Source organism: Delphinus delphis, chromosome 13, assembly GCF_949987515.2.
Source record: "Delphinus delphis chromosome 13, mDelDel1.2, whole genome shotgun sequence".
In the NCBI taxonomy this organism is placed as follows: Eukaryota; Metazoa; Chordata; class Mammalia; order Artiodactyla; family Delphinidae; genus Delphinus; species Delphinus delphis.
The window spans coordinates 52,371,632-52,395,721 of record NC_082695.1 but is presented as its reverse complement, the minus strand read 5'-3'; positions in this window follow the sequence as shown (position 1 = coordinate 52,395,721).

Below are 24,090 nucleotides of genomic sequence, written 5' to 3'. Positions count from 1 at the left end.
CAAACAACCCTATCCAAAAATGTGCAGAAGACCTAAATAGTCATTTCTCCAAATATGATATACAGATTGCCAACAAACACATGAAAGAATGCTCAACATCATTAATCATTAGAGAAATGCAACCCAAAACTACAGTGAGATATCATCTCACACCAGTCAGAATGGCCATCATCAAAAAATCTACAAACAATGAATGCTGGGGAGGGTGTGGAAAAAAGGGAACCCTCTTGCACTGTTGGTGGGAATGTAAGTTGATACAGCCACTATGGAGAACAGTATGGAGGTTCCTTAAAAACTACAAATAGAACTACCATATGAGCCAGAATTCCCACTACTGGGCATATACCCTGAGAAAACCATAATTCAAAAAGAGTCATGTACCAAAATGTTCATTGCAGCTATATTTACAATAGCCAGGACATGGAAGTAACCTAAGTGTCCATCAACAGATGAATGGATAAAGAAAATGTGACCCATATATACAATGGAATATTACTCAGCCATAAAAGGGAATAAAACTGAGTTATTTGTAGTGAGGTGGATGGACCTAGAGACTGTCATTCAGAGTGAAGTAAGTCAGAAAGAGAAAAACAAATACCGTATGCTAACACATATATATGGAATCCAAAAAAGAAAAAGAAAAAGAAAAGTAAATGGTCAGAAGAACCTAAGGGTAAGTTGGGAATAAAGACACAGAACTCGTAGAGAGTGGACTTGAAGATATGGGGAGGGGGAAGGGTAAGCTGAGACAAAGTGAGAGAGTGGCATGGATGTATATACACTACCAAATGTAAAATAGATAGCTAGTATGAAGCAGCCACATAGCCCAGGGAGATCAGGTCGGTGCTTTGTGACCACCTAGATGGGTGCGATAGGGAGGGTGGGAGGGAGGGATGCAAGAGGGAAGAGATATGGGGACATTTATATGTATAACTGATTCACTTTGTTATAAAAACAGAAACTGACACACTATTGTAAAGCGATTATACTCTAATAAAGTTGTTAAAAAAAATCTGCAATGTATTTAACCCAGTTCTGTTGAATGAGAGATACAAGAGGAAGTGCAGAATATTCTCTGGGTAAACGTAAGCTTAGCTGAGAATAAGGTATTTGTACACATGAAATAACAAACAGATAAAGGCGAATGTGAAGTACAAATATATGATTAAATGTGTTGTAGCAAGAGTGTATATTGGAATATCAGAGGAGAGGTCAAAATTGAAAATAGCATTGTCCTGGGATATTGAATGGCTGAACTCCTACCTGGGCCTCCACTGTGGAGAGCAGTGGTCATATAGAGATGGATGAATGGTTTTCCACCAAAACGAAAGGGAAAGCCATGGCCAGCATTTGGGCAGAACATAGCAAGGTATGAAACAAACTGATGTGAAAAACACATTACAGAGGAGGAAAGATGAGGTTGGAAAAGAAGTTTGGTGCAGTAGATAGATGGTCATCCACATGCACTTCAGTACAGACTTATACGGTGTTTTTCCCTTATTCACAGAAATAACAATGGGCCCCAACTGTAACTTGGAGGGACTCGCCAGAGCTCCCTGCAGATTCCCATTGAAATATTTCTCATCTAGAGAACATTTGAAAGGATAAAGAGGGGTGCAAATTGCCAATAGGAGGACTTACTGAAATGAAAGCAGCAAAATAATTTCCCAGATTGCCACTGACTATTAAAATAGTCCATGAGGGTCCATGGTTATTACTTTAACAATTAGTTAATTTTAGCAGCAGGGAGGCCATTAGCTGACCAGCTCACTCCTCTGCCCAACATATCCTAACCAATGAGCTGTGATTGGGGCAATAAAAATGAGATTATGCCTAGGCAATAAAATATTTAGACTTTTAATATGTTGGTGGAAATGGACTATATTTTAAAGTGACAGAGCATTATATTTCCCTTCTCTTTACTTTCCCAAGGCCAATATGCCCCATCGTTGCCTCAGCAATCTGAGAGAAGATATGATAAAAGCAAAGAGTGTGAGAAGAAACAAAAATTAAGGAAATTATAAAGGAAATATGCAACCATGTCTTGTGTGCTAGAGTGAGTAAAAATACTTGGGTTTTATTTCTAAAATGGAAAACAGTATATATGGAAAATTACCACATAAAAATAAAATTGGCATAATTTATAAAGAATATGTGAATTAATGACACACATGTAACTTTATCTGTGAGTGGTATCTATGGCTAATATCTTTATCAATAAATGCCACCCAAATGTAAGTCAATTGCCAATTTTAAATTAATTTACAGAACACATGTAAACAATTTAAACATTCTAAATGCAAGTGAATGTAAATATTGCCAAACCCCTGAGAATGGAAATGAGTATGCATAACTTCCTACACCAATGAAGCCAATATTCCTATTCCTATTTTCTTTCAACTGAGGTTTTTCTACACCAAATGATAAGTGTAATGTAAACTTGAGATTTATCCTGAGGTGAGCATCCTGAGCTTTATCTTTCTTAAAATTGTCCCCACTGCATATGTACAGTAATGACCATCCAGTCAGAACTGGTTGCTCTTCACCCACTTGAGCATTGGTCTACACTTGAGCATTATTTTCTTACCTTATTGGGAATGTGCTTTCCCATTTTCTCTCTTTATACCAAGGGTACTTACACATATAACTTATTTTGTCTGTTTTGAAATATTGCACTACTTGCTTGTAAGTGCACTAATTTCTTTCAATATATTAAAGATTTTCAATATTCTAAATAGAGCTGTTTGTGAAATGAATCAGTCAGGGGAGACTTTACAATGAGGTCAAAACTTGAGCATCCCTTGAAGGTCGAATATTGTTTGGATGGGGAAGAAGAGAGGGCAAAGATCTATGACTGAAAGATTAGATCCAGATGAGAGAGAGTTTAAGGAATATAATTGCTAATTCTCCAAAGTCAAAGACTACTACTTGGCATGAGGGAGGCTCAATACAAACAATGGTAGAGAAACCTGCACCTTGTTAATGGTCCTCCAAACCAGCTAGGTAAACCATGGGACACAACCATCTCCAGATCAAGTATGCATTCCCTGGACCAGGAGTTGTCTTTGCTTCAGCCTATTGGATGAGTAGTCCTTATTGCTTTCATGCATTACATCATCTTTGAGTTCTTGGCACATCAGTTAGCTTCAAATTTACTAGTATTCATTATTTGTTTAAAAAAAAAAGGAAAATGGAAAGAAAGAAAAACGATAATTTACATTTCCTGATTCAAAGCCAGGGACTATTCATCATCGCGTGCACATCGCTTATAAAGATGATAAATGAATGTATAGTAACTGAACCCTAAAACAAAATAATGTGTTTTTCTTAAAGCTTCACAGGACTGCATTTCCGTTATAATTAGTTTACTTTTTTTAATCAAATTCTGTTAAGTGGCAGTCAAAATGAAAGCTGATTTTCAGACTGCTAAAAGCAGCTCAAAAAAGAGAAGAGAGAAAACAAGGGTATTTTTTCACACTTAATACTACAAAAATATCAAGATAATTGCATAACTTTCAGAAACAGCAAGTATATAATCATGTCCTGATGATTGTATGATATTTAAATATAGGATGCTATAGGAGAACCTACCATTTGATAAAGAACTGGTTAAATTGCTATTCCATCTTTGGAAATTCATATAGAGAAAGACATCTTTAAATTTCTGTTGTTCTACATTATCCATAGGATAAATTTCAAATCCCCAAATGTTACCATTTAACTTCAGCACTTCATCCTAAACTTAATCCCTTTTCTCTCAAAAGTATCTACATATTCCATCATGTGGTTCCTTGTTTTTCAACTTCGTGTTATTTTCTCTACCTGCAATGGTGTTACTGCTCAATTCTTTGCCTACCTAATTCCTACTTCTGTCATCCTAGTTTACATCTCTTCTCTGAAAACCATCCTGCTGTTTCTGCTTCACAATGGCAGCTCATTCTGTAGCTACGCACATTTAACTTAGAACATATACACTTGTGACATTGTCTGTATTATATTTTTAGACTTTGAATGGTTATTAGCATCTCAGGTGGTTTCTGGTGTGTATTCCCCTATCTAGATTTCATAATCCTTAAGAGTGGAGGGGTCATGTCTAATAAAAGTTTTTATTGTTCATTGACTAACAACATTATGGGAAAGAAAGTGAACTCTCATCACACTATAGTAATAGTACTACCTAAGCAGTGTGAGCTCCCATCCACTGAATCTCAGCCTGGGAGGACCTGGGAGTCCAGGTTAGCCTCACTGCTTTCCTCTTACCTAGAAGTCAAGTGGAGGGGAGGAACGTATGCCTGCTGCTGTATTTGATATATGTTGAATATCTTTTTCTACACAGGACCTGGAATCAAGGACACAGTACTTGGAATGCATTTGAAGTATTTGAAAATCTTCTAAATAACCATGTCTTTTTATTTTGCATTCTTTCTTGCCACCATACTCTAATGTTCTGCAGCTCCTGTCGTCAAACCACATTTTCCTTCACACAAAATGTTCTGAGACCATTATGCTCTTAACCTTCCTTTTCATTTATTATTAGGACTTAGTCTCAGATCTTGCCCTCTTTCTCCAAGCTAAACATTTGTTAATGACTTAGTCCCTAGAGTGTGACACCTTCCAGAGATGAGTCAGGTGTTCACCGTTCATGTGTTTGGTGCTCTGATAATGGGTAAGTGCTAGCGTTGAATGAGCGTAAACCATGTGCCAGGATATATGTGATTTACAAATTTTTAATCTCATTTAAATTTTCAATATTTGCACATAGCATGGCATCCTTACTGAAAGCCTTTGAGGAAGAGATGCCTATCTTTTATGTAAACCTAAGTTTTTATTTCAACTCTATATCTGCCCCCTCTGCAAGGATTTTTAGTCTTAGAGGCAGCCTCTCTCTCTCTCTCTCTCTCTCTCTCTCTCTCTCTCTCTCTCTCTCCTTCTTTCTTTCCTGATGTTTATAAGATGTTTGTTCTTATATAAGATCTTATTTTCCCCCAAAATTAATTAGCTGTGAGTCTTCTTGTTGATTTTGTCTGTATCGCAGAAAGCACTTTCAACCTGTATACATTGGTCTTCCTTCACTTTAAGAAATGCTTCCTCTATTTTATTTGTATTCATACATTATGTTTGATATTCCTGTGATGCTCTTCTTTGGGAAAATCAGTTATCTAGGTAACTATGGCCATTTCTCTCATTTGGGAGTGGGAAATTGAGGCATACATGATCCACCACTAGCAGAGTCTTCACCTCTACAAACTTTGCTAAACTTTGTGTGTCTGTGGAGCATCAGCAGATAAGGGATAACTTATGTGATCAGTAAGCTGCCTTACTCTCATCACAGTAAGGATACAGTCATTCTCCCAATCTTTCAGCTTTCAAAATCGAGCTGCATCAGCATCATCTTTAGGGCTGGTTAAAACACAAATTGCTTGGCCTGACTCCTCAAATTTCTGATTCAAATGGGTTGAAGTAAGGCTTGAGAAGTTACAGCTCTAACAAATTTTCAGGTGATGCTGATGCTGCTTGTCCAGAGATCACACTTTGTGAATCACTGTCCTAGATAACTAATTTAAGTGATCTTCACTTGTCATTGTGACAAAGATTTGAAAATTGGTTCTTTTTTTTTTCAGAAATTACAAACAAATACATCTATCTACACCATCCAGTAGGGTATTTGATTGCTTGTTTGTGTCTATATTGGCTTCCAATGGCAGTCAGAACAGGACAATCTACATGGTGGAAAAGCTTTTCAAGTTCATCTTTCCCATTACTAATTAAGAAGATTCTAATCCTACCTTTATTACTGTGAATGAGAACCTTGTTTTAACTGCTGCAATTTCTAATTTTTTGACATTCTTTCTTTGCTTATGGAAATTACCTTCTTATCCATATTATTATTTATTTCATCACATTGTAGCTTAATTTTAGAATTTTCAGCCATTATGGATCTCTTTCCTTGCTTCACATAGGCTATGTCTTAAATCTTATTAAACATATCATGGAGTTTTCCGAATTGTTTTCTGGTTATTTTAGTAAATCATTGTCAAAAAGTGTTAGTTTTCTATTAATATTCGGGATAATTATTATGTTATTTTGCCTTCAGTATTTTCAACATAGGTTCTGGTCTGCTTTAGTTCAATAAAGACACTTAGTGCTCTCTTTAGCTCTTCCATATTTGAACAAGTGATGGTCTATTTCAATTCAAACCTTTTCAAGACACATGATGTGTAATTATCCTTTGCATTACTCACTATTCACCTTGTGCTTGTAAAACAACTAATAAGAACAACAACAGACTTCAGTTAGATGCTAATCTGACACAAAATCCAACCAGCCCAAAGCCATATTTAGAGCTCACTTACAGCAAGGGCTGCTTTGGTGGATTGAGATGATTAATATTTTACCCTTTTGCCTGATTCTTAGAACGGACATCATATATTTTAAATAAATAGATAATAGATATATAAGTAGATACACTCATACATGCATACATATATTTCAAATAATAAATAAACAATGAAACATAATAAAATAATCCCCAGTGTGCATTACTGTTAGGAATTTTCTCTGCTATTGCCTAGAACATTGTATGTGTGGGATTTACCAATCAAAATACAAAAAACCAAATAGACAATCTTTCTTTGCACCACTATCCCACTCTCCTCTTGTCCTGCTGTTTAAAGATGAAAGGGATCAAACTCTATTAAAAAACGCTGCACAAAAGCAGTGAGTTGGGGACGATCTCCTAGTGTTATGACAATATACGCACTATAGACACTAGGTCTTGAACCCAAGGAGAAGACCACAGACAGGGGTAAATGAGTACCCTTAGTGTGGGGCCACATGAATGGGCTGCATTATTTTTTTCAATCCAAATTCATGAACCGTATAGATAATGAACTATCTCCAAGATTCTGGCAATGACTTTCTGTCTGTCTTAGTTCTCCCAGAAGATATGAGTACTCGTTTTTAATTTGCTGTCATAAAATTTCCACTGGCAAATGTGCACAGAATATTCCAGGGATGCTATACTCAATTCTTTTTTACAGAAATCAGAGTAAGCTTTCTCATATAAGTTTTATTTTTTTTCATAGTTTAAACCCTTCACTAACTCTCCATCACTGATCCCTTAAGCATGAGATCCAGAGACTTTCACATTCTGTTGTGGGCCTGTCGAAACTCCTGTCCTGCCACTCTCACTCACTGTTATGGACTGAAGAATGTCCTCCAAAAATTTCAGATGCTGAAGCTCTAAGCCCCAGTGTGGCTGTATTTAGAGATGGGGCTTCTAAGGAAGTAATTAAGATTAAATGAGTTCATAAGCATGAGACCCTGATCCTATGGGATTAGTGTCCTTATAAGAAGAGACACCAGACAGCTCATGCTTGCTTTCTCTCTCTCTCTGTGCATGTCCGTGCATTAAGGAATGGCCACTCAAGGACACAGTGGAAAGGCAGCCACCTACAAGCCAAGAAGCCAGAAAGGTGCTGATTTTTTCAGCACCTTGACCTTGGACTTTCCAGCCCCCAGAACTAAAAAACAGAGCCAAAAGAAGATATCTATATCTATATATCTATCTATATACACAGAGAGAGACAGAGACAGAGAGATTATAAGGAACTGGCTCATGAAATTATGAAACTAAAAAGTCCCAATATCTGCAGTAGGCAAGCTGGACACCCAGAAGAGCTAATGGTGTAGTTGCAGTGGAAATCCAAAGGCCTGAAAACCAGGAGAGTCACTGTAAGTTCCAGTCCAAGTGAAAGTCCAAAGTCGGGAGAAGACTGGTGTTTGAGCTTGAAGACAGTCAGGAGAAAAGAGTGAGTTCTCCTCTGCTCAGCCTTTTAGTTCTTTTCATATCTTCAGTGGATTGGATGAAGCCACCCATGTTGGAAAGGGCAATCTTTATTCAGTCTACTGATTTAAATGTTAATTTCATCCAGAAACTCCCTCACAGAAATACCCAGAATAACATTAACCAAATATTGGGCACCTTGTGGTCCAATCAAATTAACACAGAAAATTAACCATCACAGCACTCTGCTAGCCATCGTACTAGTTATCAAAAACAGCATGGATTGTGTGCCATTCTAATTCAGCTCGATGTCTCTTGTCTTATCATCTTGGTGTATATGTTTCTTCTGCCCTGAATGGCTTCCTTCTTTATCCCTTTATTTGTGTGTTCATCTAGAAAACCCCTACCCATTCTTTAAATCTCAACTTGTATATGTTTCTTCTGCCCTGAATGGCTTCCTTCTTTATCCCTTTATTTGTGTGTTCATCTAGAAAACCCCTACCCATTCTTTAAATCTCAACTCAAGGGCTAATTCCTTTGAATCTTCTGAAATCTTTAAGTAGAATTAATGTTTTCTCTCATTGTCACTTTAAGCAACAGATGAGAAAGCCCATATCATGTTATATTATAATGTTTTACTTATAAATATTAGGCTTGTTTCTCATTGGACTGTGAACTCCTTCAGCTCAAAATATGTGTCCTTATTTTTTTAATGTTTTTGCACTTATTACAGACCATTATGTAAAAAGTGTTTCAATAAATCTCTGATGATTGAAGTAATGCATAGGTGATAAAGAGCAGGGTTAGAAATCAAAAGACAGGACAATGAAGCTGTGACAGGAATTAGCTAGGGGCATTTTTCCAGGACTCCTGATGGCAAAGCATAAGGTGACTTCTTCTCGAGGCAAGCATGAGTACTCTATCCAGTTTCTGCTGCATTATCCCATCTTCCCTCTGTTACAATTCCCTCTATTTTGTCAGGTAATGGGTGAGCTCCCATCAGAGAGTTCTGTGGAAGATGTGAACAGTCTTAGCATCAGACATCTGAATAATATAATTCTCCTGAATATCTCCATGTGTAAGAATGTGGAGTGCAAAGGAGAACAAGGCTGAGTACACAAAATACTTCAAATGTCATTACTCAGGCCGGATAGAGCACAAAGCCCACTGGAACCAGACACAAAAGGCTGGTGGATGACAGGGGGATGAAGAGGGAAGGAAGGATAGGTAGACAAAGTCTGTGGAAACAGAGATAAAGGGAGCTTTCCTGCTTGAGGCACAGTGCTCCTCTACTTTGCCTGACAGGCAGGGGCACAGGTACTGAGCACCAAGGCATCTGAGTAAGCTCATTCACAATGTTGGAGAAGCTCTTACAGTCCTGGTCTGAAAAACCCCTCTCAGGAAGCAGAATGTGAGTTTGGAGTTCTAGGACAGAGACAGGCAAGAAAAGTGGGAGTTTGTGTGGGGTTTAAGGACTGCCTTTGTCAGAGCTCCTTGGTAAATGAAGGGTAAGGTTCTCCACTTATAGATGGAAAATACTGAATGGAAATACAGGCACTCAATGTGGACCTCCCACCATGGGATCCTATCTTTATGTCCAGGTTGATGGCCATCATACTGTGGGTCACAGAAATGCACAACTCCCATACTTGTGTGTCTTACTTACATGATAAGAGAGGGCTAGAAGGGTAGCCTGCTAGGTTTGAATGTGGTCCCTTGTCTTTTCTGCTCCCAAATCACCTTGCGTAGGTCTTAGAAGCAAATACTCATTTTCTCTAATTTTTATGGAACTGAGAACTTTCCTGGCTGGAAAGTTTACAGCCAGTTCCCCTATAGCAATTTTGTGGCAATTATATGCATATTGGCCTACATGGCCACAATAAGCATGCTTATCCTGACTGGTGGCAAAACCATATTTCAGGTACCAAGGGGCTGCAGGGGAAGACATAAATTACTCTCTTCCTGTTCTCATTGCAGATATGTGTGCTGTGGAATGCAGGGAAAAATTTCAATGACAGCTCCAAGGAGAATTGAATCCACAACCAAATCTCCAAGCCCATATTCACACACAACACAAGGTCACCCTACAAATCCTGGGGGTCAAAGCATTTGGATGTGTTAGCCAGTTCAGCCTGAAGATGTTTTCTGGATCAGTCCATTCTTAGTACTGCTTGAAGTGGTGGAAACAGATTTCACTGGCCCTGTCATGTGCTGGGTTTTTGAGGTGATGTCTTCCATGTAGCAGGTAGGGCTCTGGAAGGTCCACATAGACCTAGTGTAACTGGTTTTGTGGTTGTTGCTGCAGATCATCTCACCACTGGATTTTAATCAACTGGTGAGAAATGAGCACTATGACCACCCATGTTTTCTTGTGAAGTGTGATCTCTGCAGAGCCAAAGAGAATACCATCTCATCAGGGGCTAGAAAATCTACAGGCACTTCTATTGTCTCTACTCTGAGGAAAGACTGTCTGAGATGTGGGAAAAGCTTTGTTCAAGGAAACCAGTGAGGGCAGCATAAGCACTACTTCTGAGTGCAGTCATCTGGAGTGTGAAGGTTTCTTCTCTCACCACTCCTGCTGGCTTACATATTTGTAAATTTCATTAATGCCCATTTAACAGTCACTTGAATTCCCATTCTACTTGAGTTCATAAGAAGTGCAATACTTTACCAGATATTCATCCCAAGGAATTCTGGGAATTTTCAAAGAATGCTTTCTATCTGTCACTTAAGCAACTAGCTTTTTCAGAGGATAATATTGCTTTCTCCCCTTACATCACCTCTCTCCAAACCAAACCTGGGTCCCACAATGGACCACTGCTGTGCCTTGACTACATCATCTATAGCAGGCATGGAGCCTACTCTAAACAATAGATAAGACCTGACTATAGGAGTTGAAGATTTTTTTTATCAAAGACTTCAACATAATAGATTTACAATAGAGAAAATCTCTCAACATTTGCTACAAAATGTGAGAATTTCTAGATTGGATAGGCTGTACCTCCCATATAACCATGCCCCCAGTTGGAATGCTTAGACTTTTTCCTCCTATTTGAAGTACTGACTCTTCCCCAACACCTCAAGATGCAGAATGTGTGTATGTGTGTGTGTGTGTGTATGTGAAGGGGGTTGGTTCTTCTCATTCTCAGCCTCACAGTCATGCCTGGGTCAGCATAATAATCTGTAGACATACAGCTCTGTCAAAATGACACAGATTTATATCATGATACTAAACAGATTATCCCCTCTGTGTTACCTATATATAATCCACAAGCTCACCAAAATATTTCCTGCCCTGAAAAATATTATTAGATAAGGTAACAGTGACTTCATTTCATTGAGACATTGCTAGTCTCCAGGATCACTATCCTAAGAGTATTACATGTGTTAATGCATTTAATCTTCACAATAATCCTATGAGATAATAATAATTCCATTTCTCTAATTAGGAAAATTAGATACAGATAAGTTAAATACCTCCCAAACAAGAAAATAAAGTAGCAACTAAACAGATGTAAATACTGAGAAACAGGACAAAAAAATTGCTGAAGTTTTAGAATAGTAGTATCTTTATCTCCTATCCTTCCTATAGCTTGCCCTGTACCCAGCTCTGCCTCTAGCCATAAAGTGTAAATGATAATTGTATCTAGTCTCATAACCTCCATAGAATCCTGAGAGCAACTTGGTAAGACCTTGTCCTGCTGTATGAACATTTCCATTGGGGTGAATGGCCCCTTCCACAGACAGGACATCCTATCACTAGGCCTGGGCTAGGTCCTGAAAATGGATGATCCTCCTCATAACCAACAGCATGGTGGAGTTGGCGCCACTTGGAAGCAGGCAAGTTTATTAGACTCCACTTAGTCAATTGATCACTGACTCTCCATCCTGGTTTTCCTTCACTCCATTTCTGCCTCCTTTTAACATGTCATTGCCCAAACAAAGTTCCTAAGTGTAGAGAGAACATAATACTCTGAGACCTCTTTTCCTAGTAAACTTATTTGGGCTCAAAGAAGGGCTTAAGATTGTCCATAGATGGGAAAGTCTTTCCCCTAGGTTCCTGATTCAGCTATACCCACCTGCAATAGGGAATATTGGTCACACCTTTAAATCTCCGAATTCCATTCCATGCAGTAGGCAGAAAGATTCTCCTGGTCCTAGTAGAAAAAGTATTGGTTACTTCTTCAGAATGCCCAAATTGATAATCATTGGAAAGTCTTTCCTGCATGCATACATAGCTGGATGTGGGTCATGGAGGGCCATGGCTGTGATCTACTGAGCCAGGGAGAGGGCAGTTAGGTTTCTAATTTTCTCCAGTACACTGCACTATCTAAGCCCAGTTGCTTAATTGAGCCCTGTAGGCTTAGGTGCTAGTAAAAGTCTTGCTGACTTAAGGCTTTTAATGAAAGTGAGGGGGCTCTTAACCTGAGAAAACATCTGATGTTGAGCAGGGATTCAAAGACTGGTAAGTTGGATAACAGATTAGATACACAAGACCTTTTTATTGTTTATTTGCAATAGAGAAGCACCATATATTTTTTTTTTTCTTTTTTTTAAAGAAGATAGTGGGGGTAAGAGTTTATTAATTTATTTATTTATTTTTGCTGTGCTGGGTCTTCGTTTCTGTGCGTGGGCTTTCTCTAGTTGCGGCGAGCGGGGGTCACTCTTCATCACGGTGCACGGGCCTCTCACTATTGCGGCCTCTTCTGTTGTGGAGCAGAGGCTCCAGATGCGCAGGCTCAGTAGTTGTGGCTTATGGGCCTAGTTGCTCCGTGGTATGTGGGATCCTCCCAGACCAGGGCTCGAATCTGTGTCCCCTGCATTAGCAGGCAGATTCTCAACCACTGCACCACCAGGGAAGCCCACCATATATTCTTGATCCATTCACCAGTTATACACATTTGGGAATACCACTCAGAAAAAAAAAGAACAAACTACTCATATATATATATATACACAATGTCATGGGTCTCAAAACAATAAGCTAAGTGAAAGAAGCCAGACACAGAGATGACATCGGCAATTGCCTGGCCCAAAGCTGGAGTGGGAGGGGGAATTGACTGCAGTGATACAAGAGGAAACTTTTGGGGGTGGTAAAAATGTTTAAACCTTCAAAGTTATGATGGTTTCATGACTGTGCACATTTACTAAAACCATCAAATTGTAAACTCAAAATAGGTGAAGTTTAAGGTATTTAAATTATGCTTCCCTAAAGTCACCTGCACACACATACATAAATCCAAATCCAAAAGAAAGTTCTGAAGCAGATATCAAAAACTAGAGAATAAATAAGAAGAGCCAGATGATACAGAAAAAGAGACAATAGCTTGCAGGCTAAAAAAATGTCAAGAGTTCTCTCCTGGGTTTGGGATTGACATGTACACACTGCTATATTTAAAATAGATAACCAACAGGGACCTACTGTACAGCACAGGGAACTCTGCTCAATATTCTGTAATAACCTAAATGGGAAAAGAATTTGAAAAAGAATTGATACATGTATATGTATAACTGAATCACTCTGCTGAACACCTGAAACTAACACAACATTGTGAATCAACTATACTCCAAGATAAAATAATTTTTTTTTAATTTTTAAAAAATGAAGGAGTTCCCTCTTGGAAAACTAGATGTCACCCACAATTCTTTTTCAAACTTCCAATTGGCAGAGACTACTGAAAACTGACTTGAATTCACTTGAGAGCAAAACCAGACCTGAGCTAACATTAAGCTGTCAATACAGTATGAAAATTCAGAGGTTTGACTCCAGAATATTAATATGTTTATAGGTTTGTGCTCCAGACATTGCTGTATATACTGTACTATCATTCTAAAATTCAGAAACATATCTGATCCTAAGATTTTCAAATAGACTGTGGGTCTGTATCTAAAATGGTATATAAAACCCAGTTCAGTCTACCTCCTGAGTAGGGAAAAACCCACTTCCTCCCTACCATGTTTCTTCCTTGTCTCCTTTACCTTCATAGAGAACACTTCACTTCTGACACTTGTGCTCACCAAACGTGTGGGAGTTTTTCCCCACACCAAGCAATTCTTTGCAAAACTAGCTGGGTGTTATATAATTCAACTCAACTCTGACACTATCTACTGGAGATAGCATTAGACCCACAGGTTAAGACTTCAGTCCCACAAGGCTGCCCCCCGCCACACACACACGTACACACACACACACTTTCGACAATAGTCACAAGTCCAGGGTATCACCTGTAGTTCTGACCAACCTGCTATAGATTGGAGGTTCCAACAACCCCTTCTTTGGGGTTCAGATGCCAGTTGCAAGTCCAAGTTGTCACCTGCACTTTTGACTGACTGGCTGTAAATCAGAAGTTTCCACAACCTCCTCTTTGGGTTCCATTAATTTGTTAGAGCAACTCACAGAATCCAAGAAACGTTTTACTTGCTAGATCACAGGTTTGTTACAAAAGGATGTAACTCAGGAACAGCCAGATGGAAGAGATGTACAGGGCAAGGTAAGGGAAAAGGGTGCAGAGCTTCCATGCTCTCTCAGAGCATGACATTCTCCCCAAATCTCCACATGTTCACAAACCAGGAAGTTCTCCAAACTCTGTCCTTCAGGGTTTTTAATGTAGGCTTCACTACATAGTCATGATTGATTAAATCATTGGCTTTTGGTGATTGATTCAAACTCCAGCCTCTCTCCCCTCCCCAAAGGTTAGGGGGATAGGGAGCTGGAGGCAGTACTGAAAGTTCCAAACTTCTAATCACCTGGCTGGTTCCCCTGGCAATCAGCCCTCATCTTTAGGTCACCTAAGGACTTTCTAAAAGTCACCTAATTACCATAACAAAAGACACCTTTAACACAGGAAATTCCGAGGATTTTAGGAGCTCTTGCCAGGAACTGGGACAAAGATCAAGTACATATTTCTTATTATAAGTCACCATATCACAGTATAACATTATAGAAATTCAATTAGCTTCAAAGGCTGTAGTAGAGCTTCCCTGACCTACACTGATGAGTCACTAGGAGTGTGGTGTGAACACATACACACACACACACACACACAGACACACACACACTCTCTGACTGACAAATCCTTAAAAAGTACAAGAGCACTGTATTAGTGAAATCTGATAGAGAAGAGTGAAGGAAAAGTGAAGATAACAAACAAAAAAAAAAGGCAAACTGATGGAGTGAGGATGATACAGTGGTAAAGTCTGACCTTCTGAGGAAACAATACCATAGATCAGACATAATTGGCACCTAAATTCCCTAAAGAGAAATGGTATAAGACTGAAGAAAGGAGGCACATTTCTACTCAATTAGAATCATAACAAATGTATGTCTGTTATGGCATCATTCATACACAATATTGGTTTTGGGTGTCCTTATTTCTATATGGTTCCTATTGCAGACTATGTTTCCTCAGTGATGAATAGAACTGAGCACATTCAACCAGCATGAACAAAATGTACCCAGCACTGCTCTCTGTCAATTCAAGGAAACAGACCAGATTGGAAAATGACAAATGCAATTGGTGTGTATAACAGAAGAAATAGTCTGATAAAGAAGGAAGCATATATACCTATATACATGAACCTCATCTACAGAACTCCTTCCATTCAATTATATAACACATATAATAAGTCATTTCCTCAAATCTGTATTTCTCATCTTAGTTCCAAACCTTACTCGGAAATACCTTCTATTATTGTGAGGCTGAAATTAAAAAACTAATATAAAAGGGTTTTCTTTGATAGCAATTAGCATACATCTACAGAATCATTTTTAATGACCACTATAGGGGTATACCCAACTTACTGATACAACAAATTATTGTTAATCATGTCTATTTTTTCTAGGTATATCTCTCATATGAATAATGGAATTTAAAAATTTCATACATATCTTTAGTTTCTTATCTAAATATTTAATTTGGAAACAAAATCATAAAAATATTATTAATATGTCTTTGAGGTTTTTTTTAAATCAACATTATTGAGGAAAATTACATAATATAAAATGCACAATTTATAAGAATATAGTACACTGCATTTTAACAAATGTATGCATCCATGAAACCACCATGACAATTAAGATACATAATGTTTCTATAAGCCTACACAAGTTGTCTTGACCCCCTTGCCAATAAATTCTCATCCCCTGCTCCTTGCCCCAGAAAATCACTGATCTGTTTTATATCACTTAAATTAAGATCTATATTTATAAATGAAAACATACAGAAAATACTGTTTGCATTTAGCTTCTTTTGCTCAGCATTATATTTTTGAGATTTATCCATATTGTTAAATTTACCATGAGTTTGTTTCTTTTATTACAGATTAGAAGTCCATTGAATGGATATACCAGAGCTGCTAAGAACAAGTCTTTGGGTAGCATGTACTTTCATTTTTCTTGGGAAAATACCAAAAATTAAAATTGTACAGTCATATAGTAAATGTAGAACTTTATTAGAAACTGCTTAATTATTTCCCAGAAGAGTTGTATCAGTTAACAGCTGTCACCAGCAATGTATGAGAGTTCCACCTTTGTTCCTCATCTTCAACAAAATAGTATTATCAGACTTTATATATATATATATATATATATATATATATATATATATTACCCATTCAGCTTCATTTATAGTAGCTATCTCATTGTGGTGTAAAATTTCATTTCCCCAATGACTAAGGTTGTTGAGCATAATTTCATATGCTTACTGGCTCTTCATAGCTTTTTTTTTTTTTTTGAAGTATCTTTTAAATACCTCTGCATATTTTTAATTGGATCATTTATCTTCCTAGATTATTTGAGTTATTTATATATTCAAGATACAAGTATCTTTTTTAATATAATAATTGTTACTCTCTTATATCAACTATATTTCAATTCAAAAAATAAATAAGATAAAAAAGAATTGTGGGAGGAGACTCCTTCAAGCTGGCGGAGGAGTAAGATGTGGAGACCAGCTTTCTCCCCACAAATACATCAGAACTACATCTACATGTGAACAACACCTACATAACACCTATTGAACACTGGAAGAAGACCTCAGACTTGCCAAAAGGCATGAAACTCCCCAAGTATCTGGGTAGGGCAAAAGAAAAAGAAAAAACAGAGACAAAAGAATAAGGATGGGACCTGTACCTCTTGGAGGGAGCTGTGAAGGAGGAAAACTTTCCACACACTAGGAAGTCCCTTCACTGGCAGACATGGGGGGTGGGCAGGGGGAAGCTTCAGAGGCACAGAGGAGAGCACAGCAACAGAGGTGCAGAGGGCAAAGTGAAGAGATTCCTGCACAGAAGATTGGTGCCAACCAGCACTCACCAGCCTGAGAGACTTGCCTGCTTACTTGCTGGGGTGGATGGGGGCTGGGATCTGAGGCTGAGGCTTTGGAGGTCAGATCCCAGGGAGAGTACTGGGGTTGGCTGTGTGAACACATCCTGAAGGGGCTAGTGCAACACAGCTAGTCGAGGGGCAGCACAGAGAATAGTCTGGGACTGCCTAAGAGGCAAGGAACCATTGTTTTGGGATGTACAAGGAGAGGGGATTCAGAGTACCACCTAAACGAGTTCCAGAGATGGGTGTGAGCCACAGCTATCAGTGCAAGCATGAGACGGGAATGAGGCTAAAGATACTGCTGCAGCTACCAAGAAACCTGAGTGCAAGCACAGGTTACTATCTACACCTCTCTTCCTGGGAGCCTGTACAGCCTGCCACTGCCAGGGTCCAATGATCCAGGAACAACTTCCCTTGGAAAACACATGGTGCACCTCAAGCTGTTGCACAGTCATGCTGGTCACTGTCTCCAAGGTTCATGGCACATTCCATACCCCTCCTTCCCCCCAGCCTGAGTGAGTCAGAGCCCCCTAATCAGCTGCTACTTTAACACTACCCTTTCTGGGGGTGGAACAGATGCCCTCAGGTGACCTACACAGAGAGACAGGGCCATATCCAAACCTGAACCTAAGGAGCTGTGTGAACAAAGAAGGGAAAGGGAAATTTCTCCCAGCAGCCTCAGGAGCAGTGGACTAAATCTCCACAATCAACTTGATGTACACTGCATCTCTGGAATACCTGAATAGACAACAAATCATCCCAAAATTTAGATGGTGGACTTTGGGAACAACTGTAGACTTGGGGTTTGCTCTCTGAATCTAATTTGTTTCTGGTTTTATGTTTATCTTAGTTTAGTATTTAGAGTCGATTATCATTGGTAGATTTGTTTATTGATTTGGTTGCTCTCTTCCTTTTATATATATATATATATATATATAATTTTCCTTTTTCTCCCTCTCTTTTTTTTTTTTTTTTTTGTGGTACACAGGCCTCTCACTGTTGTGGACTCTCCTGTTGTGGAGCACAGGCTCCGGACGTGCAGCCCCAGCAGCCATGGCTCACGGGCCTAGCCACTGCACGGCATGTGGGATCTTCCTGAACTGGGACATGAACCCATGTCTCCTGCATTGGCAGACGGACTCTCAACCACTGCGCCACCAGGGAAGCCCTCCTTTTTCTCTTTTTGTGAATGTCTATGTGTATGTTTCTTTTTGTGATTCTGACTGTATAGCTTTGCTTTTGCAATTTGTTTTAGGATTCTGTCTGTCCTTTAATTTTTTTTTAACGTTTTTACTGCTTGTTATCACTGGTGGGTTTGTTCCTTGGTTTCATTGCTTTCTTCTGTGTTTCTTGATTTTTTAAATTACTTTTTTACTTTTAATAATTATTTTTATTTTAATAAATTTATTTATTTTTTCTTTATTTTGTTTTTCTCCCTTTTCTTCTGAGCTATGTGGCTGATAGGGTCTTGGTGCTCTGGTTGAGTGTCAGGCCTGAGCCTCTGAGGTGAGAGGGCCGAGTTCAGGACATTGGTCCACCAGAGACCCACTGGCCCCACATAATATCAAATGGCAAAAGCTCTCCCAGACATATCCATCTCAGAGCTAATACTCGCTCCACTCAATGACCAGCAGGCGACAGTGCTGGACAAAAAATGAGCAAGACAGGAACAAACACGCCCATTAGCAGAGAGGCTGGCTAAAATCATAATAAGTTCACAGACACCCCGAAACACACCACTGGATGCGGTCTTACCCACCAGAAAAAAAATATCCAGCCTCATCCACCAGAACACAGGCACTAGTCCCTTCTGCCAGGAAACCTACACAACCAACTGAACCAACCTTAGACACTGGGGGCAGACACCAGAAACAATGGGAACTATGAACCTGCAACCTGATGAAAGGAGACCCCAAACACAGTAAGTTGAGCAAAATGAGAAAAAAGAGAAATACACAGTAGATGAAGAAGAAAGGTAAAAACCCACCAGACCTAACAAACGGAAAGGAAACAAGCAGTCTACCCGAAAAAGAATTCAGAGTAATGATAGTAAACATGATCCAAAATCTTGGAAATAGAATGGAGAAAATAAAAGAAATGGTCAACAAAGACATAGAAGAACTAAAGAGCAAACAAATAACCATGAACAACACAATAAATGAAATTAAAATTCTCTAGAAGGAAACAATAGCAGAATAACTGAAGCAGAAGAAAGGATAGTGACCTGGAAGATAAAGTAGTGTAAATAACTACCACAGGGAAGAATAAATAAAAAAGAATGAAAAGAATTGAGGACAGTCTCAGACACCTCTGGGGCAACATTAAATGCAGCAACATCCGAATTATAGGGGTCCAAGAAGAAAAAGAGAAAAAGAAAGGGAATAAGAAAATATTTGAAGAGATTATAGTTGAAAACGTCTGTAATACGGGAAAGAAAGTAATCAAGACCAAAAGTGCAGAGGGTCTCATAAAGGATAAATCCAAGGAGAAACGTGCCAAGACACATATTAATCAAGCTATCAAAAGTTAAACACACAAAAAAATATATGGAAAGCATCAAGGGAAAAGCAACAAATAATATACAAGGGAATGCCCTTAAGGTTAACAGTTGATCTTTCTGCAGAAACTCTGCAAGCCACAAAGCAGTGGCAGAACATACTTAAAGTGATGAAAGGGAAAAACCTACGACCAAGATTATTCTACCCAGCAAGGATCTAATTCCGATTTGATGGACAAAATAAAACCTTTACAAACAAGCAAACGATAAAAGAATTCAGCACCACCAAACCAGCTTTACAACAAATGCTAACAGAACTTCTCTAGGCAAGAAACACAAGAGAAGGAAAAGACGTACAATAACAAACTCAAAACAGTTAAGAAAATGGTAATAGATACATACATATGGATAACTACCTTAAATGTAAATGGGTTAAATGCTACAACCAAATGACATAGACTGGCTGAATGGACACAAAACCAAGACCTGTATATATGCTGTCTACAAGAGACCCACTTCAGATCTAGGGACATAAGCACACTGAAAGTGAGGGGATGGAAAAAGATATTGCGTGCAAATGGAAATCAAAAGAAAGCTGAAGTAGGAATTCTTATATCAGAAAGAATAGACTGTAAAATAAATACTCTTACCAGAGACAAAGAAGGACACTACATAATGATCAAGGGAACAATCCAAGAAGAAGATATAACAATTGTAAATATTTAGGCACACAACATAGAAGCACCACAATACATAAAGCAAATGCAAACCAGCCTTAAAGAGGAAATCAACAGTAACACGATAATAGTAAGGGACTTTAACACCTCACTTTCACCAATGGACAGATCATCCAAAATGAAAATAAATAAGGAAACACAAGCATTAAAAGTTACATTAAACAAGATGGATTTACTTGATATTCATAGGACATTCCATCCTAAAACAACAGAATACACATTTTCTTCTCAAGTGCTCATAGAACTTTCTCCAGGATACATCATATCTTGGGTCACAAATCAAGGCTTGATAAATATAAGAATATTGAAATTGTGTCAAGTATCTTTTCTGATGACAACGCTATGAGACTTGATATCAATTACAGGAAAAAAATGTAAAAAATAAAAACACATGGACACTAAAGAGTATGCTACTAAATAACCAAGAGATCACTGAAGAAATCAAAGAGGAAATAAAAAAAAATACCAGAAACAAATGACAATGAAAACACGACTAACTGACCCAGAACTTATGGGATGCAACAAAAGCAGTTCAAAGATGGAAGTTTACAGCAATACAATCCTACCTCAAGAAACAAGAAACATCTCAAATAAACAACCTAAATTTATACCTAAAGCAATTAGAGAAAGAAGAACAAAAAACCCGCAAAATTACCAGAAGGAAAGAAATCATAAATTTCAGATCAGAAATAAATGAAAAAGAAATGAAGGCAACAATAGCAAAGATCAATAAAACTAAAGGCTGGTTCTTTGAAAAGATAAACAAAATTGAAACACCATTAGCCAGACTCATAAAGAAAAAAAGGGAGAAGAATCTACCCAACAGAATTAGAAATGAAAAACGGGAAGTAACAGCTAACACTGCAGAAATACAAAGGATCATGAGAGATTACTACAAGCAACTATATGCCAATAAAATGGACAACCTGGAAGAAATGGACAAATTCTTAGAAAAGCACAACCCTCCAAGACTGAACCAGGAAGGAATAGAAAATATAAACAGACCAATCACAAGCACTGAAATTGAAACTGTGATTAAAAATTCTCCAACAAACAAAATCCCAGGAACAAATGGCTTCACAGGTGAATTCTGTCAATCATTTAGAGAAGAGCTAACACCTATCCTTCAAAAACTCTTCCAAAATATAGCAGAGGGAAGAACACTCGCAAAATCATTCTACAAGGCCACCATCACCTTGATACCAAAACCAGAGAAAGATGTCACAAAAAGAAAACTACAGGCCAATATCACTGATAAACATAGATGCAAAAATCCTCAACAAAATACTAGCAAACAGAATCCAACAGCACATTAAAAGGATCATACACCATGATCAAGTGGGGTTTATTCCAGGAATGCAAGGATTCTTCGATATACGCAAATCAATCATTGTGATACACATATTGACAAATTGAAGGAGAAAAACCATATGGTCATCTAAATAGATGCAGAGAAAGTTTTTGACAAAATTCAACACCGATTTATGATAAAAACCCTCCAGAAAGTAGGCATAGAGGGAACTTTCCTCAATATAATAGAGGCCATGTATGACAAACCCACTGCCAATATCATCCTCAATGGTGAAAAACTGAAACCATTTTCACAAAGATCAGGAACAGGACAAGGTTGCCCACTCTCACCACTGTTATTCAACATAGTTTTGGAAGTGTTAGCCACAGCAATCAGAGAAGAAAAGGAAATAAAAGGACTCCAAATCTAAAAAGAAGAAGTAAAGCTGTCACTCTTTGCAGATGACATGATACTACACATAGAGAATCCTAAAGATGCTACCAGAAAACTACTAGAGCTAATCAATGAATTTGAGTAAGTAGCAGGATACAAAATTAATGCACAGAAATCTCTGACATTCCTATAAAGTAACGATGAAAAATCTGAAAGTGAAATCAAGAAAACACTCCCATTTACCATTGCAACAAAAAAATAAAATATCTAGGAATAAACCTACCTAAGGAGACAAAGGACCTGTATGCAGAAAATTATAAGACACTGATGAAATAAATTAAAGATGATACAAATAGATGGAGAGATATACCATGTTCTTGGAATGGGAGAATCAACATTGTGAAAATGACTCTACCACCCAAAGCAATCTATAGATTCAATGCAATCCCTATCAAACTATCACTGACATTTTTCACAGAACTAGAACAAAAAATTTCACAATTTGTATGGAAACACAAAAGACCCCGAATAGCCAAAGCAATCTTGAGAATGAAAAACGGAGCTGGAGGAATCAGGCTCCCTGTCTTCAGACTATACTACAAAGCTACAGTAATCAAGACAGTATGGTACTGGCACAAAAACAGAAAGATAGATCAATGGAACAGGATAGAAAGCCTGGAGATAAACCCACGCACATATGGTCACATTATCTTTGATAAAGGAGGCAGGAATGTACAATGGAGAAAGGACAGCCTCTTCAATAACTGGTGCTGGGAAAACTGGACAGGTACATGTAAAAGTATGAGATTAGATCACTCCCTAACACTGTACACAAAAATAAGCTCAAAATGGATTAAAGACCTAAATGTAAGGCCGGAAACTATCAAATTCTTAGAGGAAAATATAGGCAGGACACTCTATGACATAAATCACAGCAAGATCCTTTTTGACCCACCTCCTAGAGAAATGGAAATAAAAACAAAAATAAACAAGTGGGACCTAATGTAACTTCAAAGCTTTTGCACAGCAAAGGGAACCATAAACAAGACCGAAAGACAACCTTCAGAATGGGAGAAAATATTTTCAAATGAAGCAACTGACAAAGGATTAATCTCTAAAATTTACAAGCAGCTCATGCAGCTCAATAACAAAAAAACAAACAACCCAATCCAAAAATGGGCAGAAGACCTAAATAGACATTTCTCCAAAGAAGATATACAGACTGCCAACAAACACATGAAAGAATGCTCAACATCATTAATCATTAGAGAAATGCAAATCAAAACTACAATGAGATATCTCACACCAGTCAGAATGGCCATCTTCAAACATCTAGTAACAATGAATGCTGGAGAAGGTGTGGAGAAAAGGGAACACTCTTGCACTGCTGGTGGGAATGTGAATTGGTTCAGCCACTATGGAGAACAGTATGGAGGTTCCTTAAAAATCTACAAATAGAACTACCATATGACCCAGCAATCCCACTACTGGTCATATACCCTGAGAAAACCATAATTCAAAAAGAGTCATGTACCAAAATATTCATTGCGGCTCTATTTACAATAGCCCGGAGATAGAAACAACCTAAGTGTCCATCATCGGATGAATGGATAAGGAAGATGTGGCACATATATACAATGGAATATTACTCAGCCAGAAAAAGAAACGAATTTGAGCTATTTTTAATGAGGTGGATGGACCTAGAATCTGTCATACAGAGTGAAGTAAGTCAGAAAGAGAAAGACAATTACTGTATGCTAACACATATATATGGAATTCAAGGAAAAAAATGTCATGAAGAACCTAGGGGTAAAACAGGAATAAAGACAGAGACCTACTAGAGAATGGACTTGAGGATATGGGGACGGGGAAGGGTAAGCTGTGACAAAGTGAGAGAGTGGCATGGACATGTATACACTACCAAACGTAAAATAGATAGCTAGTTGGAAGCATCCGCATAGCACAGGGAGATCAGCTCCATGCTTTGTGACCACCTAGAGGGGTGGAATAGGAAGGGTGGGAGGGAGGGAGATGCAAGAGGGAAGAGATATGGGAACATATGTA